Source organism: Macaca mulatta, chromosome 5 (assembly GCF_049350105.2).
Source record: "Macaca mulatta isolate MMU2019108-1 chromosome 5, T2T-MMU8v2.0, whole genome shotgun sequence".
In the NCBI taxonomy this organism is placed as follows: Eukaryota; Metazoa; Chordata; class Mammalia; order Primates; family Cercopithecidae; genus Macaca; species Macaca mulatta.
Genome location: NC_133410.1, coordinates 67,782,910 through 67,805,944, shown reverse-complemented (window position 1 = coordinate 67,805,944; position 23,035 = coordinate 67,782,910).

Sequence of the window (23,035 nt, the reverse complement as noted above, 5' to 3'; positions counted from 1 at the left end):
GAAGTAGTGAGTGGAAGTGATAATTATTGTCTAAAATCAAGGCTGAGAAAAGATACCTTACAGATGACAAAACTGAAAACCTTAGGAAAAAATGATGGTACAAGATTTTTAGCTTTATTTAGTACATCACACTAACAAAGAGGAGTATCAGAGTGTGAGAAAGAAAGCATATACATTTATATATTTGGGATACCCAGGTTCCAATTTGTATTCTTTTTTTAACTTTGTTAGTTTGTGCCAATTATTTTTCTGAACTTCAGTATATTTGACTCTAAGATTAATTATCTCTACCTCAAAAGCTGGCAATAAAAATTTGACAACTGTAACTGATTGCAACCAGTGGTATACTGTACAAAATTTAGGACGTATCAAAGGAAGTGTTGTTGTAGTTATTCTCTAGATTACCCTTCAATCGTATCCCCAGTTTTATTAAAGAAGCCATAAGAAATTAGAATTTGCATTAAATTATGTGAATTTGTCCACATATGATTCTAGTCTTCGAAAACGAAGATTGAAGTTAGATAAGATTAACATGGTGGAAAGAAAATTGCATTTATAGTCAGACTGGAGCTCTCTTACTAATCACTCTGCAGCTTTGGGTAAAACTTATTTCCTCCTCTATAAAAGGAATATAATAACTAAATTGCAAGATTAGATGAAATACTGCATATAAAATTCCTTGAATGTTTTGTATATATTTGGCACTAAAAAAGTAAGCCACTTCTTTGTTAACATAAACACAACAGAAAACCTTACTTTGCTGCTTTATTATTTGTAATCTAGCCAAAGTCTAGAGTGAAAGTGAAATATCAAAGACTAATCTGTGTAAAGAGTTTTCAATTGAGAAACTGAATCCTACAGTTCTGTGAGAATCAAGGATATATATTTGTGATTTTGAATAGATGAAACTTTCCTTCACCAATACGTAGGGAGGAATATATTTTCTGTCAGTTCTGAGGGCGCTAAATCTGAGGAGTCAGGATAAATAATTTTGCAAGCATAGTGACTCACACAGCTTAACTACAGCAGAAGCAGCAAAGCTACCTGTAATTTAAGGAGATTTATATGATCGAACATATTTAGCAAAACTGGAGTCCAAGTGTGAAGAAATTTGTTCTGATCTTGAAGGCTGCAATTCTGAATAGTTGAGTAATGTTATCAAAGCAGCACATAAGGAAGGTAGCTTCTGAACTATTATTTAGGATTAAGCTGGGAAGAAGACTTAAATTTGTGAGAAGAATAACATTATGTCATGTGTTGATACAATTTGTGACATCTTAAATAATATAATTTATTTTTATCTTTTATAATAAATATGCAGCAATATGAGATTAATTATTTAGCCATACTTTTTCATACTTTTTTGAACAGAAACTCTAATATCTGGAACATTTTTGGCTAATCTATACTTAAAATATATTACTTGTCACTTTTTGCAACATGAAAAACAAGTATCTTAACATAAAATTATAATGATTTGAGTAACCTGAACTTAAATTTCTTTGGAGGTGTCAATACCCAGTTGCCTTAGTCTACGCAGACTGTCATAACAAGATACTATAGAGTGAGGCTTATGAAAAATGGACACTTATTTCTCACAACTCGAGGAGCTGGGAAGTCCAAGATTAAGGTGCCAGCAGATGCGACGTCTGGTGAGGGATCATTTCCTCACAGAGAGCCATCTTCTCACTATAATGTCACATGATGGAAGGGGCAAAGGATTCCACCGAATTCTCTTTCATAAGGACACTAATACTATTTATGAGGGCTCTTCTCTCCCAATACCATCACCTTAGATGTTAGGATTCCCACAGCATTTATAACTGTTCAATTCCTTACTTTCCTCAAAATGGGACTCCAAAAAGCATAATGTTGTATTATTTCAGTAAATTATTTAAACAATTACCAAATACAGATATAACAGAGTAGAGAAACAGAACATGAAGTATCTTGCAAGGTAGAAGAGGAACTCTAGGTTTTCCTTATCTTTATGGTCATAAAAAAGAGAGGAGGCAATGTGACTCATATTTAAAGCATGCACATATACACATACACCACATGCCACACAATATGAGGAACAATATATAAAACATTAAAACAAAACCAATGCAATTTCATTTCTGTGTTGGACACTATCAGAATTAGAGTTAGAAAAGAAGATAAAATCATAGCTATTTTCTGTAAGTTTTAATTAAATTAAAAATGAGCATTTTCATAATTGTCTTGAATGAATTTTTAAATGCTCATCTGTTACTTTCTGTTAGATTCAAAATAACTAGTTTATTCACCATCCTAAAAATACCTCAAACTACTTTTTAAAGGCTCCAATTTTTTTGCTAATGTTTATTTATTAAAGACACATTATTACGGGATATATTTTATTTATTTATTTTTTTGAAACAGTCTCTATGTTGCTCACACTGGTCTCAAATTCCTGGACTCAAGCAGTCCTCATTACCAGGGGACTTTAATTTGAAGATATTGTTTGTAACCTCAAATTGCTCACAATCTATGACAACTAATTAAAAATTTCCCCACCAAATATGTATATATATCCATATACATAAAATATATACAAATATATATAAAGAGATAGATAGAGATATATATTTCCCAGAGAAAATAAGCCCAGGCCCTAATGCCTTGACTGGTGAATTATATCAAACATTTAAGAAGTAAATAAGACTAATCCTTCACAAAGTATTGAGAAAGAGGGAATATTTTCTAACTCATTCCATAAGGACAGTTTCACCCTAATGCAAAAGCTAAACCAAAACATAACTAAATAAAATTAAAAAGCAACATAAAATAACAACCAGATCAGTACTTTTCCTGAATATAGATGTGAAAGTCCTCAACAAAGTAATCACGAATAAAGTTTAGTGATACAAAAAACATTATCAATCTGACCAGTCGAGGCTTATTCTAAAAATGCAAGGTTGGTTTCATTTTTGGAAATCAATTATTGTAATATACCCAAGACGTTGTCAATAGACTTAGAAAGAACACTGAACAAAATTCAATAGCCATTCATGAATCACCAACAAATTAGAAAGTAAAAGAGAGTTAATTAATCTCATAAAGGATATGTATGAAACCTCTGCAGCACATATTAGTCTTAATGGTAAAAGACTGTCTTACCTGTAAGACTAAGAAAAAAGAGGTCTACACTTGTTACCTTTTTTCAAAATTGTACTGAGGGTTCTAATAATCATTGAATTGTATACTTATATCCAGTCAAATGTATGATGTCAATTTACCTTAATAAAGCTGTTAAAATATTTAAGACAAGTAAGAAAATTAGTTTACTCTTTTTAATTCACTCTATTTGAACCTTCTGTTCAGAACATGAGAGGATTAAAAATGCAGGAGTTTAAACTTCATGTAAAATGGGGAAAACAGAAGCTCAAGTTCTCATGCACAGATACTGTAGGCAGAAAGGTGTTAATTTGTTAATTGTTGTAAACACTAAAATTTACTGTAATTATGGTCAAATTTATTTGCCTCTTTCGCTGACAGTATGTCAGTAAGCTGATTCAAACCTCAAATCAAATTAATTTCTTATCTATAAAGCAAAAACTTTCAGAAAGGATTTCCATGTTTATATCCCATATTACATATCCCTATATGTTAAAAAAACTTATATTCTGACAAAATTAATTTTAAAATGTAGCTATAAATTTTATCATTATCCATTTTGGACATTTATCTGTAGCTTAATGAATATCTTTATCACATGTTATTAGAGTAATATATGTAAGCTATTATTCTAAAAAGAGGGCAGAAAAATGACATTTAACCATCAAGGAATGCAAAATAAAGCAAAAAAATATTTACCTCTCCAAAATTCTTAAAAAAATAAAGAATTTGTAAATTTAAATGATTTACATATATAATTATCATGTATTAGCCACATCCAGGATTTTGGTGGGGGAATAACATGTAAAACCTTTATGTTGTTTTCATATTTCAACTGATAATCTTTCAATATCAAATTAACAATGAATAAAAACATCTACACTAAGAAAGAATAAAAAGGCTGGTAAATACAATAATAATAAGTGCTATGAAAAACATTCAGGATATTTTTAATCCAAGTTGAAAATATCTAATTAATTTGTGTTTTGCAAATCTCCCCCAGTAATATACCTCATAAATTAAATTCTTAATTCATTCATTACTAATATAATCTATTTGAAGGCAGGCTGAGATTCTAATATATTTGAACAACACATACACTGGCATATTGAAGGATGCCAATGGACATTATCATTAGTTCGAAGTGTTCAAAGACTGGCTACACTGTCTTCCATATTTTATTCAAATTACATTTGAATAAATGCATAAACTTATTTGAATTATTCATTAACATGGTTTCCCTCCAAATTTTATTCTTTTTGCATCATATTTGATGGATTAGATTCCAGAGTGCCACTGCAACATTTTTATGTGGTGACAGTAAGTATTTCCACTTTCATTTATTTCATGAGTATTATGTGCTTATTATTTGCCAGTAGTATATTATTGGACTCCTTTCTGTATACCAAATGAAGACTTCACCTTGTTATACTGTACATTATGAATTTATTAAAACATTGCCAATTAATATAAGCACTGATAGCCCCAATTATTATTATTGTGTATTTACAATTTACTAGGTTTCCTATTGGAAAATTTTACATATATTTCCATATATAATGCTTACAAAAAATCCCTGAGACAGTGCTTTTTACTTTAGCTTTGTGAGTGAAGAAATGAAGTCTATGAGATTTCAGTAACTTGTTCAATGTCAACACAGGTAACATTTAAACTTAGCTCTATTGGATAACAAAAGCATGCTTCTACTGCTATTCCACTTTCCTTCAAAGCAAATTAAAGGTGAATACATAATAATTTTCAATCTTTCATATGAAAAATATCAGAAAATCATCTTTAAAAAACACAAAAGGAGAGGATCGCTTCCAAGATGGCCGAATGGGAACAGCTCTGGTCTACAGATCCCAGTGAGATCGATGCAGAAGACAGGTGAAGTCTGTAATTCCAACTGAGGTACCTGGTTCATCTCACTGGGACAGGTTGGACAGTGGGTGCAGCCCATGGAGGGCGAGCCTAAGCACGGTGGGGTGTCGCTTCACCCAGAAAGTGCTAGGGGTTGGGGGATTTTCCTTTCCTAGCCAAGGGAAGCCATGAGTGACTGTACCTGGAGGAGCGCTACACTCCTGCCCAAATACTGCACCTTTCCCACTGCCTTCACAAACTGCAGACCAGGGGATTCACTCCTGTGCCAGGCTTGGCAGATCCCAAGCCCATGGAGCCTTGCTTGCTGCTAGTGCAGCAGTCTGAGTTCAACCTGGGATGTGGGAGCTTGGATGGGGGAAGGGACATCTGCTATTGCTGAGGCTAGAGTAAGTGGTTCTATACTCACAGTGTAAACCAAGTGGCAGAGAAGCTCGAACTGGGTGGAGCCCACCGGGGCTCAACAAGGCCTACTGCCTCTCTAGATTCCACCTCTGGGGGCAGAGCATATCTGAACAAAATGTAGCAGACAGCTTCCCCAGACTTAAACGTCCCTGCCTAATAGCTCTGAGGAGACCAGTGGTTCTGCTAGCTCCAATAATGGACTGCCTCCTCAAGTGGGTCCCTGACCTTCATGTAGCCTGACTGGGAGACATCTCCCAGTAGGGGCCAACACACATCTCATACAGGTGGGTGACCCTCTGGGATGAAGCTTCCAGAAGAAAGATCAGGAAGCAATATTTGCTGTTCTGCAGCCTCCACTGGTGATACCAAGGCAATCAGGGCCTGGGGTGGACCTCCAGCAAACCCCAAGAGATCTGCAGCTGAGGGTCCTGTCTGTTAGAAGGAAAACTAACAACAGAAAGGAATAACATCAACATCAACAAAAAAGATATCCACAATAAAACCTCATCTGTAGGTCACCAACATCAAAGACCAAAGGTATATAAAACAACAAAGATGGGGAGAAACCAGAGAAGAAAAGCTGAAAATTCCAAAAACCTGAATGCTCTTCTCCTCCAAAGGAACACAACTCCTCACCAGCAAGGAAACAAAACTGGATGGAGAATGAGTTTGTCAAGTTGACAGAAGTAGGCTTCAGAAGGTCAGTAATAACAAATTTCTCCGAGCTAAAGGAGCATGTTCTAACTCATCACAAGGAAGCTAAAATCCTTGAAAAAAAAAAGGTTAGACGAATGGCTAACTAGAATAACCAGTATAGAGAAGAGCTTAAATGACCTGATGGACCTGAAAATAACAGTTCAAGAAGTTCATGAAGCATACACAAGCTTCAATAGCCGATTGGACCAAATGGAAGAAATGATATCAGTGATTGAAGAATCAAATTAATGAAATAAAATGAGAAGACAAAATTAGAGAAAAAAGAGTGAAAACCTCCAAGAAATATGGGACTATGACAAAATTTGATTGGTGTACCTGAAAGTGACGGGGAGTATGGAACCAAGTTAGAAAACATTCTTCAGGATATTATCCAGAAGAAATTCCCCAACTTAGCAAGGCAGGTCAACATTCAAATTCAGGAAATACAGAGAAAACCACAAAGATACTCCTTGAGAAGAGCAACCCCAAGATACAAATTGTCAGATTCATCAAGGTTGAAATGGAGGAAAAAATGTTAAGGGCAGTCAGAGAGAAAGGCCGGGTTACCCCAAAAAGGAAGCCCATCAGACTAACAGTGAATATCTTTGCAGAAACCCTATAAGCCAGAAGAGTGTGGTGTGGGGGCAAATATTCAACATTATTAAAAGAATTTTCAACCCTGAACCTCATACCCAGCCAAATTAGCTTAATAAGTGAAGGAGAAATAAAATCGTTTACAGACAAGCCAATGCTGAGAGATTTTGTCACCACCAGGCCTGCCTTACAAGAGCTCCTGAAGGAACCACTAAACATGGAAAAGAACAACCAGTACCAGCCACTGCATAAAGCGTTCAAATTGCAAAGACCATTGACATTGTGAAGAAACTGCATCAATTAATGGGCAAAATAATCCGCTAGTATCATAATGAGAGGGTCAAATTCACACATAACAATATTTACCTTAAATGTAAATGGGCTAACTGCCCCAAGTAGAAGACACAGACTGGTAAATTATATAGAGTCAGGACCTATAGGTGTGCTGTATTCAAAAGACTCATCTCACGTGCAAAGACATACATAGGCTCAAAATAAAGGGGTGAAGGAAGATCCACCAAGCAAATTGAAAGCAAAAAAAAGCAGGGGTTGCAATCGTGGTCTCTGATAAAACAGACATTACACCAACAAAGATCAAAAGAGACAAAGAAAGCCATTACAATAATGGTAAAGGGGTCAACTCACAAGAAGAGCTAACTATCATAAATATATATGCAGCCAATACAGGAACACCCAGATTCATAAAGCAAGTTCTTAGAGACCTACAAAGTGACTTAGAGTACCATACAGTAATAATGGGAGACTTCAACACCATACTGTCGATATCAGACAGATCACTGAGACAGAAAATTAACAAGAATATCCAGGACTTGAACTCAGCTCTGGACCAAGCAGACCTAATACACATCTACAAAACTCTTCACCTCAAATCAACAGAATATGCATTTTTCTCAGCACCACATTGCTCTTATTCTAAAATTGACCACATAATTGGAAGTAAAACACTCCTCAGCAAATGTAAAAGAACAGAAATCACAACAAACTGTCTCTCAGACCACAGTGCAATCAAATTAAACTCAGGATTAAGAATATCAATCAAAACTGCACAACTACATGAAAATTGAACAACTTGCTCCTGAATGACTACCAGGTAAATAATGAAATGAAGACAGAAATAAAGATGTTCTTTGAAACCAATGAGAAAAAAGACGCAACTTACCAGAATCTCTGGGATACATTTAAAGCAGTGTGTAAAGGGAAATTTATACCACTAAATGACTACAAGAGAAAGCAAGGAGAGACCTAAAATCTACACCCTAACATGATAATTGAAAGAACTAGAAGCAGAACTGAAGGAGATAGGGCCAAAAATAAATAAATAAATAAATAAAAAATAAAATAAAAAAAAATAATAATAAACACCCTTCAAGATATCAATGAATCCAGGAGCTGGATTTTTGAAAAGATGAACAAAATAGATAGGCCAATAGCAAGATTAATAAAGAAGAAAAGAGAGAAGAATTAAATAGACACAATACAAATGATAAAAGAGATATCACCACTGATCCCACAGAAATACAAACTACCATCAGAAAATACTATAAACACCTCTTTGCAAATAAACTAGAAAATCTAGAAGAAATTAATAACTTCTTGGACACATACACCCTCTCAAGACTAAACCAGGAATAAGTTGAATAACTGAATAGACCAATAAAGGGTTCTGAAATTGAGGCAATAATTAATAGCTTACCAACCAAAAAACGTCCAGTACCAGATGAATTTTCAGCTGAATTCTACCAGAGGTACATAGAGAAGCTGGTACCATTTCCTTCTGAAACTATTCCAATCAATAGAAAAAGAGGGATTCTTCCCTAACTCATTTTATGAGGCCAGCATCATCCTGATACCAAATCCTGGCAGAGACACAACAACAACAACAACAAAAAAAAGAATTATAGGCTGATATCCCTGATGAACATATATGGGAAAATCCTCAATAAAATACTGGTAAACTGAATCCAGCAGCACATCAAAAAGTTTATCCACCATGATTAAGTTAGCTTCATCCCTGGAATGCAAGGCTGGTTCAACATACTCAAATCCATAAATGTAGTTCATCACATAAACAGAACCAATGACAAAACCAAATGATTATCTCAATGGATGCAGAAAAGGCCTTTGACAAAATTCAACAGCCTTTCATGCTAAAAACTCTCAATAAACTAGGAATCGTTGGAATATATCTCAAAATAATTAGAGCTATTTATGACAAACCCACAAACAATATCATACTGAATGAGCAGAAACTGGAAGCATTCCTTTTGAAAACTGGCATAAGACAAGGATGCCCTCTCTCACCACTGCTATTCAACATGGTATTGGAGGTTCTGGCCAGGGCAATCAGGCAAGAGAAAGCAATAAATGGTATTCAAACAGGAAGTGGGGAAGTCAAATTGTCTCTGTCTGCAGACGATATGATTGTATTTTAGAAAACCCCATCCTCTCAGCCCCAGCTCTGCTTAAGCTGATCAGCAGCATCAGCAAAGTCTCAGGATACAAAATCCATGTGCAAAAATCACAAGCATTTCTATTCACCAATAACAGACAGACAGCCAAATCATGAGTGAACTCCTGTTCACAATTGCTAGTAAGAGAATAAAATACTTGGAAATACAACTTACAAGGGATGTGAAGGACCTCTTCAAGGAAAACTGCAAACCACTGCTCAAGGAAATAAGACAGGACACAAACTAATGGAAAAAAATTCCATGCTCAGGTATAGAAATAATCAATATCATTAAAATGGCCTTACTGCTCAAAGTAATCTATAGATTCAATGCTATTCTCATCAAGCTACCACTGACTTTCTTCACAGAATTGGGGAAAAAAAAAAAAAAAACTTTAAATTTCATATAGAACCAAAAAAGAGCTCATACAGCCAAGACAATCCTAGGCAAGAAGAACAAAGCTGGAGGCATCATGCTGTCTGACTTCAAACTATACTACAAGGCTACAGTAACCAAAACAGCATGGTACTGGTACCAAAAACACATATATAGACCAACAGAACAGAACAGAGGCCTCAGAAATAACACCACACATCTACTATCATCTAATCTTTGACAAACATGACACAAACAAGCAATGGAGAAAATATTCCCCATTTAATAAATGGTGTTGGGAAAACTGGCTATCCATATGCAAAGAAATGAAACTGGACCCCTTCCTTACACCTCATACAAAAATCAACTCAAGATGGATCAAGGACTTAAATGTAAGACCTAGGACCATAAAAATTCTAGAAGAAAACCTGGGCTATACCATTCAGGACATAGGCATGGCAAAGACTTCATGTCTAAAACACCAAAGCCAATGGCAACAAAAACCAACATTGACAACTGGGATTTATTTAAACTAAAGAGCTTCTGCACAACAAAATAAACTATCATCAGAGTGAACAGGTAACCTATAGAATGGGAGAAAATTTTTGAAATCTATTCATCTGACAAAGGGCTAATGTCCAGAATCTACCATGACTTAAATTTACAGGGAAAAAGCAAACAATCCCGTCAACAAATGGGCAAAGGATATGAACAGACACTTCTCAAAAGAAGACATTTATGCAGACAGCAAACATATGAAAAAATGCTCACCATCACTGGTCATTAGAGAAATGCAAATCAAAACCACAGTGAGATACCATGTCATGCCAGTTATAATGGTGGTCATTATAAAGTCAGGAAAGAACAGATGCTGGATAGGTTGTGGAAAAATATGAACGCTTTTACACTGTTGGTGGAACGTAAATTAGTTCAACCATTGTGGAAGACAGTGTGGCAATTCCTCAAGGATCTAGAACTAGAAATACCATTTGACCCAGCCATTCCATTACTGGGTATATACCCAAAGGATTATAAATCATTCTGCAATAAAGACACATGCACATTTATGTTTATTGAAACACTATTCACAATAGCAAAGACTTGAAACTAACCCAAATGTCCATCAATAATAGACTGGATTAAGAAAATGTGGCACACATACACTATGGAATATTATACAGTCATAAAAAAGGATGAGTTCATGTCCTTTGTGGGGACATGGATGAAACTGGAAACCATCATTCTCAGCAAACTATCACAAGATCAGAAAACCAAATGCTGCTTGTTCTCACTCATAAGTAGGAGTTGAACAATATGAACACATGGACACAGGGAGGTGAACATCACACACCATGGCCTGTAGGGGCTAGGGGGCTAGGGGAGGGATAACATTAGGAGAAATACCTGGTGATGGGTTTATGGGTGCAACAAACCACCATGGCACACGTATACCTATGTAACAAAACTGCACGTTCTGCACATGTAACCCAGAACTTAAAGTATAATAAAAAATAAAAATAAAAAATAAAGACACAAAGGATACAACATTTTTGTAAAACCACATTTTCTAGAAGTTAGGGTCAAAAATGAGGGCTAGCTGAAGTTGCCTGTCTGTTTATTAAACTGTTTTTCTGGGTTTTTAAAATCTGTAGTAGATTGTTGAGGGTGAAGAAAGGCATAACTTAGCTTAAATAACGATAAGCATTATGTGCCACAAATTTCAGCAGATCACTGACATGAGTTTGAGCCAATGACCTACAAATAACAATCATTAACTTGTAATAACAACTTCTGTTAGTGTAAAAATTTCAAATGTATTTAATACAATAGTAATGAAAACAAAGTCTTACAAATGCTTAATATATGTTACATACAATTCTAAGAAATGTATAAATATCAAATTATGCAATCCTTACAACAATCCTGTGAGACAGGTAGACTTTTCTGTCTCCATATTTTAGATGACAAAACTGAGCCACATAGTGGTTTACTAACTTGGCTAAAGACCACCCAGAAGGAAGCAGTGGTATTTTCACAAAGTTCACAGACAGACTCTGGAACCAGACAACCTTTGTTTTCAAAAGATAAAATATCTGAGCAATAAAAGAAAGCATTGCCCCACAGTTTTAATATCAATGGGACTTTGTTTTGTTTTGTTTTCTTAATGATACAAAATAACACATCCTATATGTTGAAATTAATGACATTTTGAGTTTGATGAAACACAATGTAATATATAACGTGTGTGATTATTTGATTAGTCCTCATCTCTCTAGATTATAAACTCCATACCTCTATTGTTTAACATTCTAGTCTAGAGTGTGTAACAATGCTCTTGACGCATAAAGTGGGTAAGCTTCCTATCATGCAAAAAAACAGATGAAGGTGGATTTCAAGTGATTATGCCTTTCAGAGCCAGTTGGTGTCCTAAGGTTATTCACCAGAGTCCCCTGACGTGGGCACAGTGTGGAGCTTTTGCTCTAGGTATCTATGGAACATGTCACGTCCTGTGTTACTGGCATCAAAAGGGGATGTCATAAATTTAAAAAGCCAGTGCTTTTCGCCCACATTCCCAGGTTTAAGTTACACCATCAGCCAGATTTTCCAATATTGTTTACTCGCAAAATCCTTCAGGCATTTCTAAATTTATATACTACTGGCATAACTATTCAGTCAGGTTCTCCTGAAATTTTTGCTTTCTTGAGATATTTAAAATGTTTTCCTGCCTGCCCCTAGAGAATCCTTAATATCATTTCATTGGAATCCTTAAATCCCTCAGTAATTGTGTTTTATCTCTTTGATCTTTTTGACAGAATTCTGTACTTTATTGGTGTGTGTGTCTGTGTGTGTGTGTGTATATATATATATTACTTTCCTAGATGTCAGAATCACAACATATACATTACATTATATCTTAATTAGATTCTACATACTTTTTATGACATGGTTTTGTCTGGCTCTATAATTGCAACCTTGAAGTCATGCTAAGGAATCGTACAGCATGAACTTGTTAAGGTTAAAGTTATAAGTTGTGAATATCACATACATTAAAAATTAGTTAACTTTTAAGTATTACAGAATAGGTAAATACAAAAAAAATCAACACTATTATACCAAATCTATCTTTAACTTGTTTCCTTAAGTTTCACTAGCCTAGGAGTAGGTAAAGAATTACACTGGCAGGCTGAGGTGGGCAGATCATGAGATCAAGAGATCGAGACCATCCTGGCCAACGTGATGAAACCCCTTTTCTACTAAAACTACAAAAATTAACTGGGTGTGGTGACACATGCCTGTAGTCTCAGCTACTCAGGAGGCTGAGGCAAGAGAATCTCTTGAATCCAGGAGGCGGAGGTTGCAGTGAGATGAGATCGCACCACTGCACTCCAGCCTGGCAACAGAGTGAGACTGCCTCAAAAAAAAAAAAAAAATACACTGGCAGCTTACCCCTAGAGCAGATGGAAAAACGTTAGCACTCCACAAAGTCCCCTGCCTGGTATTTCAGAGTGTCTCACATTTTCTTACAAACAAGTCTGCTCCCATCGACAGCCACCACCACTGCTGCCGTCTCCCTCTGAGCATTGGCACCACTCTACTCATTCTTACCTTCTCTATTTGGGCCTCTATCAATGTATTACTGCTTTACGGGGTACCTACTCTTGGGTACTAGGTATTTCTATCATAAGCTACAGTCACTCTGCCAAGTGCCTCTGTTTGTGTATGAGTCTTAGTGCCAAATGAACAAGGCGGTTTGGAGGGATTTGGGAGAGAACACTGTGCTATCCTCTGAGTTACACCATGTCAGAGCAAAGAGGAAGCCAGGCTATAAAAATTGCAGCGAAATTGCTTTTGCCTTTTTAACTTATTATCTGTATCTTCATAGTACTCATAGGCACTGTGATGGAGGGCACATCAGAGTGGCTAATATTCCAGAATCATCAGCTTGTTAATGAGAAAACTGCCCATATGGAAGTGAGTCTAGCTCTTGTGGCTGGCACTCTTTTTTTTTTTTTTTTTTTTTTTTGCTATGGATAGGGGTGCTCCTGAAAATTCTTCAGCCACTTCTCTTAGGCCTGCCTTACTCATTACTAGAATACCTTTTACTACTTAGGCTCAAGCTGGAAGTCTTGCTCATAATTTATAATTATAACATGAAAAATGCACAATATTGGCTCACTTGTTGATGTGAAAAATATATTTCTTTTTTGTGCTTTAAATTTGAACTGGACAAAATCCTTTTAAAAGCAATTCTAAAATAATCTTAAAATGTTAACTTTGCATATCATTTATGCCTTTCTTTTTACCAGAAAATGTGGTTTTCCTTTGACTCAGATACTGGTAGTAGCCTAGAAATTCTTTTAGTTAAAAGGTCTGTTTGTAGTTAATAGTGTCACTCCACAGCGATAAAGACTGACATGGGCTCCTGTTTTGAGCACAGGCTTGTTGGCACGTGCTCGTGAGTTCTGATGACAGTTCTGGCGCAGACTCTTAACGTGGCCTTAGACCATTCAGTTTTCCTCTTTGTGCTAAACTCTACGTATAAAACTGGGCTACTACATCTGAAAGGACTTTCTGAGAATTAATGACTTCCTATACAGGTTTAGCCACAGTACAGAAGAACAAACATGCTCAATGATATCATCTACTTTTTCTGTGAAATGGTAGTTTTCTGGAGTTAAAACAAGCAAGACCAAGCTCGACCAGAAGAAATTTCCCTTACCTATTATAGGCATAATACTAATGGTACTTCTGTGCAATGCCAATGTTGTAGTCAGGCAGAGTCAGACAGCAACAGTCAGAGGGGAAATTATTTCTGCCTTCTATATGGAAGAGATTATTTATCATCTTTCCCAGATAGAGAATTCTTATTAAGTGAGCAATTTGTCTCCTTAGAACAGTGTATTGTTACTTTTCCTATTATTTGACATGAAATAATATGAAGGCTGATAGTTATTTATCCTCTGAAAAATAGTACCAGAATGAAGTTGTGTAACTATTGACAGTGAACTCTATGTGACTATAGGCAATGCTCAATTGGACACAAAACTTTCCAGGATTTTAAAGTAGATTTCCAGAAGTTCTCTAATTGTGTATAATAATATCTCATGGTTATTTTAAAGTAATTTATAGTCACTTAGGAAAAAGAAGACATATGCAACGCAAGTAGAAAATAAGACATGATTATACATATGTGTAGACATATATATACATACACACACACACAAAAATACAAAGTATTATGGGAGCTACAAGCAACAAAATATTATTTTTGCCAGAGTTTCCAGGTAAGGGACTTTTACAGAAGTGAGTAGTTTTAAAATGATTTTAAAAGTCTGAAATGATTGATAAAATTTTAATATTCAAATATTGAAAACTATTTTTCAAAGTGAGACAAGAAGGTGGGGCGGGGGGAATCTGGAGAAGAGTGGAAGGAAAGAATTTCATTGAGGTGGAGACCCTTCTGGAGAGGCCAACTAGCTATCTATAAAGACTCCCAAAGGACTACTTCTTGGGTGAATTTACTTGGGTTCCTGATATGGATCTCCATATTGCATAACCAGATATCATGATGTATGTGAGAATCAAAATGTCTTTCCGAATAGATTCAGATGATTCAATCCCAGGAACTGATAAAAAACAAAATGACAATTTATTAATGAAAAATATAAATGAGAAATATAAAAATTACATAACAGATATACCTATATTGAAAGATCAGAACATTTTGTACTTAGTGGCAAATCTATGTCATAAGCCAAATCATGGTCAAAAAGTTGCTTAATTAAAATATAGTCATGGAGTTTGGAGGCGCTCTCTTAATTCAGTGTCATTCATAGTAGTCCAAGGGAGTGATTATCTTACCAGGGTGGCTATAATACTGAAGTCCTTGGAGAAGATTTTGAGGGTCACGTGTGGCATGCTTAGACAATGATTGACAGTGTCAGCTTATGAAATTTGTTTTGTTGATTATTTTTCTTTTGTTGTTTGTATTTTTCTGAAAGACATTTTGTCTTTAGTTACATTAATCTTTTTGTCAAGATATAGACACAGGCCTTGGATCTTCCTACTCCTTTGATATGTTGCTTTTATACTTTGTCATTTGGAATGAAATTATTTTCTTTTTTCCTCCTTCGCATTTCTTCAGCCTCAGAGTATTTTATACAATATGGGCTCAACACATGTCTTTTGAGCAAAGGTGAGCTTACTATCGTTTTTGTTTTGCAGGTACTAGAACACTTCAATCAATTCAACTTACTATTTTTTCACCATTACTTTCTAACACACAGCTGCTGACAGTCTGTGCTCTAAAATAATTTCTAAATACTTAAAAATATGACAAAAAGACAAAATGTGTATCTGTTTATACATGTATAAAGTATGAATTCTACTTGCATTTTCAACATGTTATAGATCCAAGATGTTTTCCGGGAGTGGGGCAGCAGGCTGGCTTCAGGGTGGTAGAGGCTGATTTAAGAGAGACAAGATGGGCTTAATCCTAAAAACCTCAAGAAAGCTGGACATTTATGCTCCTTTCATTTGGCAAGATAGTAAAATGCTTCATTTCATATCTGGACTTTAATTGTTTCCTCTTTAATGGTCTATTCTTTCCTCCTGGCATTTTCTTATGCTGACAGGGCTTTCAACTGCTTTCCTACCATGGGTTATCCAAAAATATGACACAAGCTCCGCTCAGGGATGGTTATGGTAGGCTCAAGTGTCCACATGAGTGGCATCTACTTGTCCCTTCCAGGCAGCAATCTGCTGCCATGTCTTTGTCTTCACACAGGAAATAATTTAATAGTTCAGTCACTTCATTGCTATTCTCCTGACCAGATGGCTAGGCTGTTGGCATAGGCCCATAAGTAAGTGGCAGTATAGCAAGATATGGTGGTAGGACTGGCCTGCATGGCCATTGCCGCTGCATGTAGGTTTGATCCATTGGGTAAAATAATATATTCAATCTGAGTCAAAAGATGGCCATCACCTGGCTGGATGGTAGCCACAGTCCAGTGGATTCCACCTGATTGTTATTTGTCAGAGTTGTCAGTAATCTATGCCATATTGTAAGAAGGCTCCTTTCTAAGTCTTGAGGTCCCTACAAGTTGCTTGGTCCCTTCTGGTAAGCTAGCCAGTTGTTCATGGAGCCTACTGGTCCCGAGGCATCCTTGCCAGGCCTAATCTTGCATGTACCCTTTCCACTTGAAAATTGAACTCAGTTGAGAATGTTCAATTTTACTGGGGAGTTGTGAGCACCCAAGAGAGAACGGGAAATGCATGTTGCAGTGTCACGTGTGGCACTCCAGCTGTAAAGAACTCAGTCTCCACTACTTTCCAAAAGCACTCAAGGAGTTACCATTTAAAGGGGTTGTATCTGATGGATACCTTAGGCAACCTGTGAGTTCAAAATCCAAGAGATTGGTACACCCCACTGACAGTTTTCTGTTGCCACAAATTCCAGTCAGCATGTGTGAAGGTTGCAGACATCTGTAATTCCATCAGACTAACTGGCATTAAAGGTTTTAAAGGTAGTATAATGGCCATGTCTTATCAAATGTTTTTCCAGCATGCTGTTGCAAAGGATCCCACTTAAAGTTGGTGGCTTTGTTGGTCACCTGAACTAAGGGGGTCTAAAGAACACTTCTGTAAAATAAACCCTGTATCCAGTACCCAAAGAGGCATACAGCCTGTTGGGCCTCTTTTTTATTCGTGGGTATCACTGGGAATAATATTTTTTTCTTGATGGTATCTGGAATACTTCTTTGGCTTCCCACCCCAGAAGCCTAGCATTCAGTCCATTGTTAGTCTCCATGCCCTGAAGGTCCTTTGACCAACCAAACTGCCTGGTACACTGTAACAAGGTTGACTGTAACCTTTTTATGTGTACCAAGTCCTAAATTAACAAATTAGTGTCCATTTCTCCACTCAGCATGCAGTACTACTTGTGCTGAATAATCTGTTGGGACTTGGATAGCTAAGGTTGCAGGCAGGAGGGGATATGCCCCTTTATTGTGGCTGAAATCCTTAGCTTTGAGGGGCATGCCCCTTCCAGCAGTAATGATATTCTGTGCTACAAGCTGCTAAAATGTCAATACCTATAATTCCCTCAGAGAAGTCTGAATTGCCCTCTTTCTCCCTTCTATCTTGACCAAAGTTTAGGACCACTGGCCTCCAGTGAGCATCCAGAGACCTTGTCTTCTCCCTTAACGGCTCCGTTCATCATTTGGATCTGCAATGTCCCTTGATCAAAGAAATACATCGTCCAGGCTGCACAGGGCTTCTCTGGTCTTTCTTCTTTTCTGTTGTTTAAACAGTGAGCCCCCCTCTCTGAAAAGACCTGCAATACTTGTGTTGACTCCTTCTCAAACACCTCAGAGTCTATCTGAGTACCGATTTCCCAAGGTCTATGATCCTAGGAATAAGCAGCCGCATAAGTGGCCAACATCAGGGACTCTTGTGCCACTGTGCATTGTCAGGCTGACATCTTCTCCCTGGACCAGGTGTACCAAAGGGTATGGCCCTTCCTGCTTTTCCAATAAAAGTCATGGTCTGTCAGAGGTCACCCTGCTCTCAGTGCCAATTTTGTTCACTGTGTACTGGCTATCCACATGGCACTCCAGTGAGATAAAACACCTACACACAAGTTACAGGAAGTGGATTTATTATATACAGATAAGTAACAAGGGGCCAGAAGTATAGGATTTTTTAAAAGCCAGTCCTTCACGGCTCAGATATGCTGCCTGGGGTGGGTGGAGTATTGTCTATATATGCTCCATTTGCACCACAAGTGAGGGATCGCAGAAAGCAGCCTTCTCTGGATCTTATATCATGGAGCAACAGAAAACTCTGACTTAAACCATTGAAATACATCTTATTTCTAGAAGAGACTGGAAGAGAACCTGAGCTTTTCTGGTCAGCCACTCCCTGTCTCAGGATGTGGCATATTCAGAACTACAAGCAAGAAAGTGGGGAGAATTGGGTCTGTCCAAGGGCACTTGGAGAACTGTCCTGCATAGAGTGGTGAGCAGGGGATTAAAAGATGACAAACAGTCCAAAGAGTCTGAGCTGTGACATTACAGGCATGTATTTATTTTTTCCAGCTATGAAGTGGTTCCAGGTCTTATGCACATGTATTCTGTTTATCACGTAGAAGAACTCATTAAATTTCTAGTTACATAAAGAAATGACAGAGAGAGAGAGAGTGAGAGAAAGGTAGGAAAGGAAGACAGAAGATGGGAGGGAGAGAGAGAATGAATTTGAGAGATTTGCATTCTAAATTAAATACTGTACTAATCATATTCCAAAGAATACAGTTTTTAATTATTTTTAAAAAAAGATATATTGGTGTCTCAGATTAAATTACTACAGAGCCCAAGTTATACCGACTATATTGTGAGTCAAATCTAGTAACTTTGTAACTAAACTTCCTTAGACTGGGTTCAAGATAGACCTAGCTTATTTCAAAACTCCATGTTGCCAAAATAATATAATTTTATTATCTAATCACTCCAGCTTATTCTGATAGAAAACAATGCCTATTATTTTAATTTTCATCTTTATGGATTTCCTTTTAAAAATTTCAACAAAGATCTTATGATATGGTTGAAAACCTGCTTATGCATGTATACATTTCCTATAGGCAATCATAAAATATTTTAATGATATATCTGTGTTCTTTATTTTATGGTAGGTGTTCCTTGGTAATAGAAACTATAGAAATGTGATCTTTTATTCAGGGCCTGATTACCAACAGCTTGATTTTCTCCTAGCATCTTGTATTATTTCACTGGAGGGCAAATGTAACAGGAGGTTCATTTTGGGATATTGTTTTGTACATAGATTAACATTTAAAGCTGTTTTCATTATTAATGTACTTAGAATGCACTTCCTCCTTTAGGAATTTTATTTTTTCCTCTATATAAGCTTATCATTTTGTTTTCTTTTGTTTTGTTTTTTTTAATTTATTTATTATTATTATACTTTAAGTTGTAGGGTACATGTGCATAACGTGCAGGTTTGTTACATATGTATACTTGTGCCATGTTGCTGTCCTGCACCCATCAACTCATCATTTACATCAAGTATAACTCCCAATGCAATCCCTCCCCCATCCCCCCTCCCCATGATAGGCCCCGGTGTGTGATGTTCCCCTTCCTGAGTACAAGTGATCTCATTGTTCAGTTCCCACCTATGAGTGAGAACATGCGGTGTTTGGTTTTCTGTTCTTGTGATAGCTTGCTAAGAATGATGGTTTCCAGCTGCATCCATGTCCCTACAAAGGACACAAACTCATCCTTTTTGATGGCTGCATAGTATTCCATGGTGTATATGTGCCACATTTTCTTAATCCAATCTGTCACTGATGGACATTTGGGTTGATTCCAAGTCTTTGCTATTGTGAATAGTGCCGCAATAAACATACGTGTGCATGTGTCTTTATAGCAGCATGATTTATAATCCTTTGGGTATATACCCAGTAATGGGATGGCTGGGTCATGGTACATCTAGTTCTAGATCCTTGAGGAATTGCCATACTGTTTTCCATAATGGTTGAACTAGTTTACAATCCCACCAACAGTGTAAAAGTGTTCCTATTTCTCCACATCCTCTCCAGCACCTGTTGTTTCCTGACTTTTTAATGATCGCCATTCTAACTGGTGTGAGATGGTATCTCATTGTGGTTTTGATTTGCATTTCTCTGATGGCCAGTGATGATGAGCATTTTTTCATGTGTCTGTTGGCTGTATGAATGTCTTCTTTTGAGAAATGTCTGTTCATATCCTTTGCCCACTTTTTGATGGGGTTGTTTGTTTTTTTCTTGTAAATTTGTTTGAGTTCTTTGTAGGTTCTGGATATTAGCCCTTTGTCAGATGAGTAGATTGCAAAAATTTTCTCCCATTCTGTAGGTTGCCTGTTCACTCTGATGGTAGTTTCTTTTGCTGTGCAGAAGCTTTTTAGTTTAATTAGATCCCATTTGTCAATTTTGGCTTTTGCTGCCGTTGCTTTTGGTGTTTTAGACATGAAGCCTTTGCCCATGCCTATGTCCTGAATGGTACTACCTAGGTTTTCCTCTAGGATTTTTATGGTATTAGGTCTAACATTTAAGTCTCTAATCCATCTTGAATTAATTTTCATATAAGGAGTAAGGAAAGGATCCAGTTTCAGCTTTCTACTTATGGCTAGCCAATTTTCCCAGCACCATTTATTCAATAGGGAATCCTTTCCCCATTTCTTGTTTCTCTCAGGTTTGTCAAAGATCAGATGGCTGTAGATGTGTGGTATTATTTCTGAGGACTCTGTTCTGTTCCATTGGTCTATATCTCTGTTTTGGTACCAGTACCATGCTGTTTTGGTTACTGTAGCCTTGTAGTATAGTTTGAAGTCAGGTAGCGTGATGCCTCCAGCTTTGTTCTTTTGACTTAGGATTGTCTTGGAGATGCGGGCTCTTTTTTGGTTCCATATGAACTTTAAAGCAGTTTTTTCCAATTCTGTGATGAAACTCATTGGTAGCTTGATGGGGATGGCATTGAATCTATAAATAACCTTGGGCAGTATGGCCATTTTCACGATATTGATTCTTCCTATCCATGAGCATGGTATGTTCTTCCATTTGTTTGTGTCCTCTTTGATTTCACTGAGCAGTGGTTTGTAGTTCTCCTTGAAGAGGTCCTTTCCATCCCTTGTAAGTTGGATTCCTAGGTATTTTATTCTCTTTGAAGCAATTGTGAATGGAAGTTCATTCATGATTTGGCTCTCTGTTTGTCTGTTACTGATGTATAAGAATGCTTGTGATTTTTGCACATTAATTTTGTATCCTGAGACTTTGCTGAAGTTGGTTATAAGCTTAAGGAGATTTTGGGCTGAGACAATGGGGTTTTCTAAATATACAATCATGTCATCTGCAAACAGGGACAATTTGACTTCTTCTTTTTCTAACTGAATACCCTTGATTTCTTTCTCTTGCCTAATTGCCCTAGCCAGAACTTCCAACACTATGTTGAATAGGAGTGGTGAGAGAGGGCATCCCTGTCTTGTGCCAGTTTTCAAAGGAAATTTTTCCAGTTTTTGCCCATTCAGTATGATATTGGCTGTGAGTTTGTCATAAATAGCTCTTATTATTTTGAGGTACGTTCCATCAATACCGAATTTATTGAGCGTTTTTAGCATGAAGGGCTGTTGAATTTTGTCAAAAGCCTTTTCTGCATCTATTGAGATAATCATGTGGTTCTTGTCTTTGGTTCTGTTTATATGCTGGATTATGTTTATTGATTTGTGAATGTTGAACCAGCCTTGCATCCCAGGGATGAAGCCCACTTGATCATGGTGGATAAGCTTTTTGATGTGTTGCTGAATCCGGTTTGCCAGTATTTTATTGAGGATTTTTGCATTGATGTTCATCAGGGATATTGGTCTAAAATTCTCTTTTTTCGTTGTGTCTCTGCCAGGCTTTGGTATCAGGATGAGGTTGGCCTCATAAAATGAGTTAGGGAGGATTCCCTCTTTTTCTATTGATTGGAATAGTTTCAGAAGGAATGGTACCAACTCCTCCTTGTACCTCTGGTAGAATTCAGCTGTGAATCCATCTGGTCCTGGACTTTTTTTGGTTGGTAGGCTATTAATTATTGCCTCAATTTCAGAGCCTGCTATTGGTCTATTCAGGGATTCAACTTCTTCCTGGTTTAGTCTTGGAAGAGTGTAAGTGTCCAGGAAATTATCCATTTCTTCTAGATTTCCCAGTTTATTTGCGTAGAGGTGTTTATAGTATTCTCTGATGGTAGTTTGTATTTCTGTGGGGTCAGTGATGATATCCCCTTTATCATTTTTAATTGCGTCGATTTGATTCTTCTCTCTTTTCTTCTTTTTTAGTCTTGCTAGCGGTCTGTCAATTTTGTTGATCTTTTCAAAAAACCAACTCCTGGATTCATTGATTTTTTGGAGGGTTTTTTATGTCTCTATCTCCTTCAGTTCTGCTCTGATCTTAGTTATTTCTTGCCTTCTGCTAGCTTTTGAATGTGTTTGCTCTTGCTTTTCTAGTTCTTTTAATTGTGATGTTAGAGTGTCAATTTTAGATCTTTCCTGCTTTCTCTTGTGGGCATTTAGTGCTATAAATTTCCCTCTACACACTGCTTTAAATGTGTCCCAGAGATTCTGGTATGTTGTATCTTTGTTCCCATTGGTTTCAAAGAACATCTTTATTTCTGCCTTCATTTCGTTATGTACCCAGTAGTCATTCAGGAGCAGGTTGTTCAGTTTCCATGTAGTTGAGCGGTTTTGATTGAGTTTCTTAGTCCTGAGTTCTAGTTTGATTGCACTGTGGTCTGAGAGACAGTTTGTTATAATTTCTGTTCTTGTACATTTGCTGAGGATTGCTTTACTTCCAATTATGTGGTCAATTTTGGAGTAAGTACTATGTGGTGCTGAGAAGAATGTATATTCTGTTGATTTGGGGTGGAGAGTTCTATAGATGTCTATTAGGTCTG